Source organism: Mobula hypostoma, chromosome 6 (genome assembly GCF_963921235.1).
Source record: "Mobula hypostoma chromosome 6, sMobHyp1.1, whole genome shotgun sequence".
NCBI classification, from domain to species: Eukaryota; Metazoa; Chordata; class Chondrichthyes; order Myliobatiformes; family Myliobatidae; genus Mobula; species Mobula hypostoma.
In genome coordinates this window covers 57,880,599-57,892,934 of record NC_086102.1, presented here as the reverse complement: position 1 = coordinate 57,892,934, position 12,336 = coordinate 57,880,599, and the positions used below count along the sequence as shown (strand labels likewise).

General features: G+C 42.1%; 1 protein-coding gene across 1 annotated transcript in view; it reads left to right on the top strand.

Moving 5' to 3' along the window:
* LOC134348058 (limbic system-associated membrane protein-like) overlaps positions 1-12,336 on the top strand; it is a 2,069,602-nt gene that overhangs the window by 552,796 nt on the left and 1,504,470 nt on the right. The gene's annotated exons all lie outside the window — the stretch shown is intronic.

Sequence of the window (12,336 nt, the reverse complement as noted above, 5' to 3'; positions counted from 1 at the left end):
GTAAAGAGCTTATATATTCTCTCCCTGACCATGTGGTCCTCCTCTGGGTGCTCTGATTTCTTCCTACATTCCAAAGATATATGCTTTGGGCCATGTTGGCACTAGAAGCATGGCAACACTTGCAGGCTGCCTCCAGCACATCTTCAGACTGTGTAGATCGTTGACAAAAAACAACGTATTTCAGTTTATGCCTCAACATACCTGTGACAAATAAAGCCAATCTTTAAATCATCTTCTTTAAAGCATGTTATGCTGCCTCTTCAATGACCTTGTGACATACGATCAGAGGGAGGGATGTTCGCTGATGACTTCACAATGTTGACACCATTTGCTTCTCCTCAGATAATGAAGCAGTTTACATCCAAATACATCAAGTTCTGGACAATATCCAGAATGGGCTGACAGGTGGCAAATAACATTTGCACAATGCCAAGCAACGATGAAATACAACATGAGAAAATCCATCACTGAATCCCCCAGTATCAACATCCTGGGGATATCATTGATCAGATTCTGAACTGGTGCAAGCAAACACAAAATATTGCTGAAAGAGCAGGTCATGGGCTGCAACAAGGTTCAACTCAGGAGTACGTTGGAATACCTTCCACTTGCTTGGATCAATGCAGCTTCAACAATACTTCACACCATACAGGACATAGCAGCTAACTTGATAGGCACCCTATCCACAACCATTCACTCACTCCACTGCCATGCACAGTAGCAGCAGTATGTATCATCCACAGAATGCACTGCAGCAATTCACCAAGACTCCTTAGATGGCATTTTCAAAACCTGTTATCTCTACCAACGAAAAGGACAAGGGTAGCAAGAGGCTGGGAAAACTTCCGCATAAAATTTGCTATCCTAGCCACACACCATTTTGTCTTGGAAATATATTGTTGTTTCTTCACTGCCACTGTGTCAAAATCCTGGAATTGCTTCCCATACAGCATTGTGTGTATACCCACATCTCAGGAACAGCAGTGGTTCAAAAAGATAGCTCACCATCATCTTCTCAAAAGTCACCTAGGGCTGGGCAATTAAATGCTGGCTTAGCCAGTGAAGAGAACATCACTTGAAGGAAAAACAAAATGAACAAGAAACATAACTGTTCCTGCATCTACATTATTCAATAGGGATTCTGTCCATTTTGTATTAATCAATAAACAATGGAACAGCACCAGAAATGTCGACTGTACTTTTTCCCATAGATGCTGCCTGGCCTGCTGAGTTCCTCCAGCATTTTGTGTGTGTTGAGCAGCTATAAAGTCATCGAAAAAATTTGTTCCTTCCCAATCCAATAACCAGTGATGTAATTTGTGTTTTGTTTTGTTTTCGTAAATTCCTCAAACAATTCTCCTGACTCCCACTCTCTCTCTCAGCCAGAAGGACACGAACAACAGTCAACCTTCACTAAATTGGTCAAGAAACTATGGTTCATGTCAGAGCATCTATAAAAAGAATAGATTCTCATCATGATGGGGCATTGTAACTCAGTCCATCTCCAGCTGCACTTGAGAAGTGCTGTTCCACACTGTGTCAAGACTTCGTTGCACATTAATCATAAGCATAGTTGCTCAATATTACTGACTTGCTTTTCTTCATTGTGACTAGTTATGAAAAATAATGTGGTTGCAACACCAGATATTTTTCTCACTGAAATTTAATAGGCCATAATTTTCAGTACTGGGTCGGCTAATGGTATCTAACATTGATTACGCTTACCCTGGTTCATACGGAGTTTTAGAAAATTTCGTGTGGCAGGCTGCTGAAGCTGCAAGCTGATTATGTCACAGTGAGAGAAATTAGGCATTAGGGATTTAAGTGACTAAGATTAAAACAGATTAAAGGAATGTGCAATAAATAGGAAGGACAATGAATTGTGCATTTCATGTCAGTTCACAGACAGGTAAACAGAAGAAAGATTGTCTGCAGGGAGGAGAAAACAAGGAAAAAACAAAACAAAATATTGACAGCATTTCATTCCTCAACAACTAGAACCTAAGGAAAGGAACATTAAAACTGGACATTATTTTTTAATGTCAGTGAGTTTGACTGTCAATCGTGCACACTGATTATGTACTTTACCTGAAATAGACTTGATATTTGAGTTTACAACACATCTCCCTGGAGTTGCTCTCTCTTCTCCATATAAATTATATTGACTGCCGTGAACCTCATCATCATTTCAACAATGAAGTGGGCCCATTTTGTTAATAAAAAGGATTGAGCACACCTTGCAATGGTTGTTGTTTATATGCATGTACATATAAGTATTAATTATCAACACCTGAACCACCAAGTTTTAAATCTGAACTTGGTTTAGTTCAGGCTGTTGGCATCTATCTTCCATTTTCACAACAATCATCACAAATTAAAGAATCATTGCTCTTTTTGGGAAGTCACAAATTATCTATGAGCAGTTCACATTCCATTCTGTCCTGCTTTGATGGAATATTTTAAGGTGGCATGCCAATTTTGTTCTCTTCCAACTGATGTCATCTGACATGCCATGTATTTCCAGTGTTTTACATTTATATACACTTTATACACCTCTTTGTTCTACTAGCTAACATGGATTGAAATAACCTGTAAGTAAATAATGCCTCATTAGGCCCAAAATATACCGTAGTTGTCAGATATTTTGTCATCTCTGCTGTAGGATACCTACCAGAACACAATCTCTGCTATACCCAGACGATTTTATACAATTTATCTCCCAAAGAGCAGTTCTGTTTTCTACTAATCCAGCATCTGTTGCTGTTAAGTATCCTCTAGAGGGGGTCTTTGGCTTTTGGGAACAATGGAAGGAGCATCAGGGTTCTTATATTCAGACATCCCACCCTGCAAAAACTCATTTCAGGGAGGTAGTACCATCAGTTTGCTGGAGACTTCCGGGAGGGCTGGGATGTCTGCAATAGAGTAGCTCCTTAGCAGCCAGCCAGCTACTTTAAATAACGTTAGCTATGCTAATGAACAAATGACACCCGTTAAACTCACCTCAACATGTCTTTTACAGTCTTAACCCACCATGGACAATAGAAAAGTCACCGTTGCAAACAGTGCAGCAAGCAACACTGTCATTATTTTGACCCCTATTAGGCAGGGGTACACTTTAGTGTAGTCTGGGGTGACGTACGTTTTATATTTATTTTGGAACACTCTGCCATGGCGCGCTCTTGCTCGTGCTCTCTCTCTCGTGGTCGCTCGTATGCTCTCACACGCTCTCGCTTGCTTTTGCTCTCGCTTGCTTTCTCCCTCGCTCGCTCTCGTGCACGCGCGCTCTCTCTCGTGGGCACTCTCGCGCTCTCTCTTGCTTTCGCTCGCTCTCAGAAAAATTGATTTCCATGATATTGTATATAATTTGCGGGCATCAGGGAGCCACTATTAATATGCAGGAGACTCCTGGAACTTCCGAGAGAGGTGGGATGTCTGTATACTGAAGTACTCTTTCAGAGTTTAAAGAACTCTAAGGCAGTAAATATAGATCAAATTTAAATGATGTACGGAAAGAAAATTAAAGATTTGGCAAGGGCATCGGAATTAAAGGAATATGCAGAAAGAATAACCCATAAATCTCTGAGGTAGAGACTGTTAATGATTTTAAAACTATTTTCAAGAGGGTCAAATGAATTGTTTAGTCACCAGTTAGCATTTCTATTCCACTTACAATGGATCAACTCGGTAAATCTTGAGGCAACAATTGTCTATAAAGGAATATACATTACAAAAAGTGCTGCTGAATTAGCTTAGGTAAATACAGCCTGCCATTAAAAACCTACTCCTATATTTAGCAGCCCTGGATTTTATTTTAGCATATTTAATGTAAAACTAATGGCTAAATCACCCAGTTTAAATCTGTATGCAGAAGAGGACGCTGTATGGAAGGGAGGGCTATAAGTTCTAGGGAGAGATTGGATTGTCTGGGTTTATTGTTACTGGAACTGAGTAATGCCCTTATGAGTTTGACAAACTCATGCAAGCTAATGGAGTTAACAAACATAGGTGTTATGGAATCACCTATAAAGTTGAGTTGAAATGGTTTGTGTATTACTGTTTTGTGATTCAAAGTGCACTAGTTAAACATGTCTAAGTGAAAACAAGTGGTACACAATAAGTTTACCACATGACCAAACAGAAGATCTGAGCTTTCTGTGCAAACCCTTCTCCAATCTTTTGTTTTTTTTCTGAATTTGTTTGGGATTTACAGCATTTACAGTTATCCTTTCAACTTTATACTTTTCCTTGCTTACTGAAGAGCCCATTGATTTGTTTATTGCTCTGTGGGATACACGTGTGATAAGAGAAAGGATCATTTTGTTATTAACATGCCACATATCTTCTTTGACAAATGTAACGTTGTTAAGTGTAAATAAACAGTTCTAATGATAGGTGGATGCTGTGCAAAAAAAAATTGGCACTAGTGATGAAATTATGGAGGCTTGATTGATTTTCTTTTTATGCAACCCAGTTATTAACACATTCTGCAGGAACCTCTAATTCAACTGACAAGCAGTAGAATTTATTATAGACAAATGCATGGGCCCACAGACATTTTAATCATTTTGTATTGAGCAAAAGATTTCAGTATTTGTGGTAAAATAATTTTGAATCAGAAATTTAAGAATTAAGTGATTGCCTGTCAATTATTGTAATGCGTAGCAAACCTTTCTGAACTTCATTGCAGCAGCCTGTCTTAATCTGTAAACTCAGAAGCATGCACAAATTTTAATGACTGGGCACTTATCAATATCCTTGGGAAAGATTATTTTGATTAAATGGCAAGTGGCCAAACTAATCTATATCGAAACATTAGTGTTCAGTCATGATGAGGTTCCAAGCCAACTTGCACTGATGAAATTTAATATTCCAACTTAGAGTACTGCACAATCCCAGCATTAATACTCGTCATCTAAATTTTCATTCAGGAACACAAAGATAATACAATTTAAGTTTGCTCAGATTATCTGTTAGTTTATGGTTTAATAATTAATAAATAGAAGCAGGAACCAGCCATTTATTCCCTTGAGCGTCTCCATCGTTCCAGAATATCATGCCTGATACAAACTAAGGTTGAAATTTCACCATTACCCTTCAGCTCAAAAGCCTTTCTCAGCCTTGAGAATTCTCACTCACTGTCTGAAGTAAAAATCACAATGACTCACAGTTATCTGGGGAAAGAAATTCTTTCTCATTGTAGTTTTAAGTGGCTGACCCCCTTTTCTGAATCTGTGTGAATGAGAGGCTTTCCTCATTGCAACCATCTGTCAAACACTTTCAGAAATGTATATGATTCTGCAACATACCACCGTCTCAAAACTCCAGTGATAAAAATTTTGATAAAATTTAGCCTCCATTATCTGTTAATTTTATTGGCTTTGTGCAGAACAAAATACAGCAGCATAATTGTGCATTTGAACCACATGACGCAACAAGGCTGAATGTAACACAAATCACTTACCGAATATCATTTCAAGCTTTTGCCATTGTAGAAGCATTGTTATTATGTCACAAGGCAGAATAAAAAATTGAAGTAGAATTACTTCAGCTCGACTCATTTCAAGTTAAATTGTCATTCAACCATACATGAATACCCATGAAACATACACAAAATGCTGGACGAACTCAGCAGGCCAGGCAGCATCTATGGAAAAGAGTACAGTTGACGTTTTGGGCTGAGACCTTTTGGCAAAACTGCAGAAACAAAGCGGAGGAGTAGATTTAAAAGGTAGGGGGGAGGGGAGGGAGGAACACAAGGTGTTAGGTGAAACCTGAAGGGGGAGGGGATGAAGTAAAGAGCTGGGAAGTTGATTGGTGAAAGATCTACAGGGCTGGAGAAAGGATAGTCTGATAGAAGAAGACAGAAGGCCATGGAAGAAAGAAAAGGGGGGCAGGAGCACTAGATGGAGATGATGGGTGGGCAAACAGATAAGGTGAGAGAAGGAGAAGGGGATGGTGAATGGTGAAGGGGAGCAGGGTGGGGGGGCATTACCAGAAGTTCGAGAAATCAATGTGAAACACCCTTATTTCCTTGGCCGCGTAATTATAGGGAAGACAACCTCCGGCCCTGCCAAACTCGTGAGATTGAGGTGCGCTCAATCCCACCTCAAACCCCAGTTTGTGTGGATTCTGTGTCATTTGCCACCTTGCTACAAATTAATGCCATGAAGTAACAGACGGTACACTGCAAACGATTAAAGAAATGATATTTATGAATCTTAACTAAAGGGTGAGTAAAGAATAAAAAACAAAAAGGGCCCATTCTAATTAAACGTGCAAAAGTTGGAGTTCATCTTGAACTTCTCTGTCACTCGCACGCTGGGCCCTCGGTCAACTTGAAAGCACACACCACCTTCCATACGTCGCTCACAATCCATCTCGAACAAACGGGTCTCCCACAGGATCGTATGCTATGACCAGTTCTCCCTAGCGTCTTCTCTCTTCATCTCCTCTCAAACGAAAGCACCAAGCCCAACCTTACTGTCCCTTTAATCCAATCATCCTAATTGGATGGCACACATTTCTCCTCATCCCTTATCTTCAGCAATAACCCAAACATAAGCTGAAAACAAGCAGCTCATGCAGAACAGCACAAAGTGAAATATATACAGCATAACAGTAAAAGTGTGTAAACCGGGACATTCCAGATGTTTACTTCATCAGGTTGGAGGCTACCCAGATGGACATAAGGTCTAGTTCCGTCAGCCTAAGTGTGCCTTCCTCACAACAGTGGAGGAGGCCATGGATAGACATGTCGGAATGGGAATAGGAAATGGAATTAAACTGGGTGGCCACTGGAAGATCCTGCTCTTTCTGGCGGATGGAGCATAGGTACTCAGTGAAGCATCCTCCTGATCTGTGACAATCTTCATCAATATATAGGACACCACCCAACAGACTCACAGGTAAATTGTCGCCTCACCCGGAAGGATTGTTTGGGTCCCTAAATGTTAGTGAGGGAGGAGGTGTAGGGATAGGTGTAACACTTGTTCTGTTTGCAAGGGTAAGTGCCAGGAGGGAGATCATTTGGGAGAGACAAATGGACAAGGGAGTGATGTAGAGAGCGATCCCGGCAGAAAGCAGAAAGTTGGGGTGGGTGGGGAGGGTCAGATGTGCTTGGTGGTGATATCTCGTTGGAGATGGCGAAAGTTGCAGAGAATTATGTGCTGGACGCGGAGGCTGGTGGGATGGTAGGTGAGGACAAGAAGACCCCTATCCCTGCTAGGGTGGCAGGAGGATGGGGTGAGAGCAGACGTGCCTGAAATGAAAGAGATGCAGTTGAAGGCAGCATTGATGGTGGAAGAAGGGAAGCTCCTTTCTTTGTAAAAGGAGGATATCTCCTTCATTCTTGAATGAAAAGCTTAATCTTGAGAGCAGATGCGGTGGAAACAGAGGAATTGAGAAAAGGGGTAGGTGTTCTTACAAGCAACAATGTGGGGGAGGAGGTATAGTCCAGGTAGCTGTGAGAGTCTGTGAGTTTGTAATAGGTACCAATAGATAGGCTATCTCCAGAGACAGAGACAGAGAGATTGAAAAAGGGGAGAGAGGTGTTGGGAATGGACCTGGGAAACTTGAGGGCAGGGTGGAAGTTGGAGGTAAAGTGGATGAAGTTGACGAGTTCAGCATGGGTACAGAAAGGAGCACCAATGTAGTCATCAATTTAGCATAGGAAAAGTGCGGGACAGTCACCAATGTAGGCTTGGAACATAGACTGTTCCATGTAGCCGACAAACAGACAGGCATAGCTGGGACCCATGGGAGTGCCCATGGTACACCTTCTATTTAAGGAAGTGGGAGAAACCAAAGAAAAAATTATTGAGAGTGAGGACGAGTTCCTTCAGGCAGAGGAGAGTGGTGGTGGAGGTGAAAGGGCCTTTCCTTCCTCCACTATTAATGCTGCACTCAACCATATCGCTTTCATTTCATGTATGTCTGCTTTCAACCCATCCTACTGCCACCCTACCAGGGATAGGGTTCCTCTTGTCCTCATCTACCACCCCAACACATATTTCTCTGCAGCTTACACCATCTCCAACAGGATCCTACGACCAAGCACATTTTTCCCTCCCCCCACTGCTTTCCACAGGGATCACTCCCTATGCAACTCTCTTGTCTATTCGTCCCTCCCCACTGATCTCCCTCCTGGCACTTATCCTTGCAAGCGGAACAAATGCTACACCTGCCCTACACCTCCTCCCTCACTACCATTCAGGGCCCCAAACAGTCCTTCCAGGTGATGCAACACTTCATCTGTGAGTCTGTTTGGGTCATATATTCTGACCGGGGTTTCTGGTACGGCCTCCTATGTATTGGTGAGACCTGACTGGGAGACTGCTTCAACAAGCACCTACACTTAGACCATCAGAAAAAGCAGGATCTCCCAGTGGCCACCCAGTTTAATCCCACTTCCCATTCCCAATCCGATATGTCTATCCATGGCCTCCTCCACTGTCATGATGAGGCCACACTCAGGATGGAGGAACAACACCTTATGTTCCATCTGGGTAGCCTCCAACCTATGGTATGAACATCGATTTCTTGAACTTCTGGTAATGCCCCCGCCCCTTCACCATTCCTCATCCCCATTTTCCTCTCTCACCTTATCTCCTTGCCCACTCACCACCTCCCTCTGATGTTTCTCCGTCCCTTTTCTTTCTTCCATCGCCTTCTGTCCTTTTCTATCAGACACCTCCTTCTGCAGCCCTGAATCTCTTTCACCAATCAAATTCCCAGCTCTTTACTTCATCCCTCCCCCTTCAGTTTTCACCTATCACCTTGTGTTTCTTTTTCTTCTCCCCGCAACTTTTAAATCTACTCCTCAGGTTTTTTTCTGCAGTTCTCCTGAAGAGTCTCAGCCCAAAACATCGACTGTATTCTTTTCCATCGATGCTGCCCGGCCTACAAAATTTTGTGTGTGTTGCTTGGATTTCCAGCATCTGCAGATTTTCTCTTACTTGTGAATGAATACCCATGAATACAGCCAAATGAAACAGCATTTCTCCGGGGCCAGGGTGCAAAATATAGTACTAACAGTCAAACACAGCACAAGGCATATATAGTACATATCAGTTAGCAAGCACATATAAGATATCAGTAAAACACAGTCACACAAAAAGAACTCCAAGACCATGAGTCCATGAATGTTTCAGAACACAATACAGCTTGTCATCTGCCTAGTGAACACTGGGGCACAGCACGTGCTCCAGGTTGAGCACTGGGCCACACCGCCTTCACTGGAGTGTAGCAACACTGATACTTCTCCCCTGACCGGCTGTAAGCAGGAGACACCATAGCCTGAGGCCTGGTTCTTTGGAAACATTGGTTGTCAAAGATAATGGGAGGGGGATCCAAGGACAGGAAACGATTCACCATATTGTGCATTGAACTGCCAGAAAGTTTTGTGTTAAGGTAACGTGTGTGAAGGGGAAGTGGGTCTCAAGGACATCAACTTAGAAGGTGGATGAAGGTGATGGGAAATAAACTGGAGCAGGGTTTTAAGTAACATTTGGAAGGATTCCAAGTAGGATTTTTGGTTGCAAAGAAGAAGTTGATCAGATGTTAATAGGTCTTTGTGAGAAAGAAGCTTGTGAACTCAGTGATCCTGTTGGACTCCAGGTTGGGAAGTTAAGGTTGAGGGTACCATAGGTATATTTTTATAATCCACTTGGAAATAGAGCTGAAATAAATATTAGAAGTCTTGGAAGTATTTTATGCTGTAGTTTGAAAAACATCACACTCTCACTGAGAGTGATTAAAAGTCCAAAGTTGAGTTTTTTGTTATATACACAAGTAGAAAATGCAAAATCGTAATGAAAAAGATACTTGCAACACCATTGCGGGCACGTTGCATCATATAATAGTGTCTGGTTTATTATCACTAATGCATATTTGTTGTTTGTGGCAGCGGTACATCGCAGTACATGAAAGGTTACAGTAACATATAACAAGAAATATTAAACAAAATAGTGCAGAAAGAGAGCATAATAAGACCATAAGACCATAAGACAAAGAAGCAGAAGTAGGCCATTCGGCCCATCGAGTCTGCTCCGCCATTTTATCATGAGCTGATCCACTTTATCCTATTTAGTCCCACTGCCCCGCCTTCTCACCATAACCTTTGATGCCCTGGCTACTCAGATACCTATCAATCTCAGCCTCACATACACCCAATGACTTGGCCTCCACTGCTGCCCGTGGCAACAAATTCTATAGATTCACCACCCTCTGACTAAAAAAATTTCTTCGCATTTCTGTTCTGAAAGGGCGCCCTTCAATCCTGAAGTCATGCCCTCTCGTACTAGACTCCCTCATCATGGGAAACAACTTTGCCACATCCACTCTGTCCATGCCTTTTAACATTCAAAATGTTTCTATGAGGTCTCCCTTCATTCTTCTAAACTCCAAGGAATACAGTCCAAGAGCGGACAAACGTTCCTCATATGTTAACGCTCTCATTCCCGGAATCATTCTAGTGAATCTTCTCCGTACCCTCTTCAACATCAGCACATCCTTTCTTAAATAAGGAGACCAAAACTGCCCACAGTACTCCAAGTGAGGTCTCACCAGCGCCTTATAGAGCCTCAACATCACATCCCTGCTCCTATACTCTATTCCTCTAGAAATGAATGCCAACATTGCATTCGCCTTCTTCACTACTGACTCAACCTGGAGGTTAACTTTAAGAGAATCCTGTACGAGAACTCCCAAGTCCCGTTGCATCTCAGAACTTTGAATTCTTTCCCCATTTAAATAATAGTCTGCTCGTTTATTTTTTCTGCCAAAGTGCATAACCATACACTTTCCAACATTGTACTTCATTTGCCACTTCTCTGCCCATTCTTCCAATCTATCCAAGTCTCTCTGCAGACTTTCCGTTTCCTCAGCAATACTGGCCCCTCCACCTATGTTCGTATCGTCAGCAAACTTAGCCACAAAGCCATCTATTCCATAATCCAAATTGTTGATGTACAATGTAAAAAGAAGTGGCCCCAACACTGATCCCTCTGGAACACCACTGGTAACCGGCAGCCAACCAGAATAGGATCCCTTTATTCCCACTCTCTTTTTCCTGCCAATCAGCCAACGCCCTATCCATGTATGTAACTTTCCTGTAATTCCATGGGCTCTTATCTTGTTAAGTAGCATCATGTGTGGCACCTTGTCAAAGGACTTCTGAAAGTCCAAATACACAACATCCACTGCATCTCCCTTGTCTAGCCTACTGGTAATTTCCTCAAAAAATTGTAATAGGTTTGTCAGGCAGGATTTTCCTTTAAGGAATCCATGCTGAGTTCTGCCTACGTTGTCATATGCCTCCACGTACTCTGTAACCTCATCCTTGACAATCGACTCCAACAACTTCCCAACCACCAATGTCAAGCTAACAGGTCTATAATTTCCTTTTTGCTTCCTTGCCCCCTTCTTAAATAGCGGAGTGACATTTGCAACCTTCCAGTCTTCCGGAACCATGCCAGAATCTATCGACTTTTGAAGGATCATCGCTAATGCCTCCGCAATCTCCACAGCTACTTCCTTCAGAACACGAGGGTGCATTCCATCTGGTCCAGGAGATTTATCTACCTTTAGCCTATTCAGCTTCCTGAGTACTTTCTCTGTCGTAATTGTGACTGCGCACACTTCTCTTCCCTGCCACCCTTGAGTGTCTGGTATCCTGCTGTCTTCCACAGTGAAGACTGATGCAAAATACTTGTTCAGTTCCTCTGCCATCTCCTCATCTCCCATTACAATTTCTCCAGTATCATTTTCTATCGGTCCTATATCTACTCTCACCTGTCTTTTACTCTTTATATACTTGAAAAAGCTTTTAGTATCCTCTTTGATATTATTTGCTAGTTTCCTTTCATAGTTAATCTTTTCTCTCTTAATGACCTTCTTGGTTTCCTTTTGTAAGGTTTTAAAAACTTCCCAATCCTCTGTCTTCCCACTAATTTTTGCTTCCTTGTATGCCCTCTCCTTTGCTTTAACTTTGGCTTTGACTTCTCTTGTCAACCACGGTTGCATCCTTTTTCCACTCGAAAATTTCTTCTTTTTTGGAATATACCTGTCTTGCACCTTCCTCACTTCTCGCATAAACTCCAGCCACTGCTGCACTGCCGTCTTTCCCGCCAGTGCTTCTTTCCAGTCAACTTTGGCCAGTTCCTCTCTCATGCCACTGTAATTTCCTTTACTCCACTGAAACACCGACACATCAGATTTCGGCTTCTCTTTTTCTAATTTCACAGTGAACTCAATCATGTTATGATCACTGCCTCCTAAGGATTCCTTCACCTCAATCTCTCCAATCACCTCCGGTTCATTACATAATACCCAATCCAG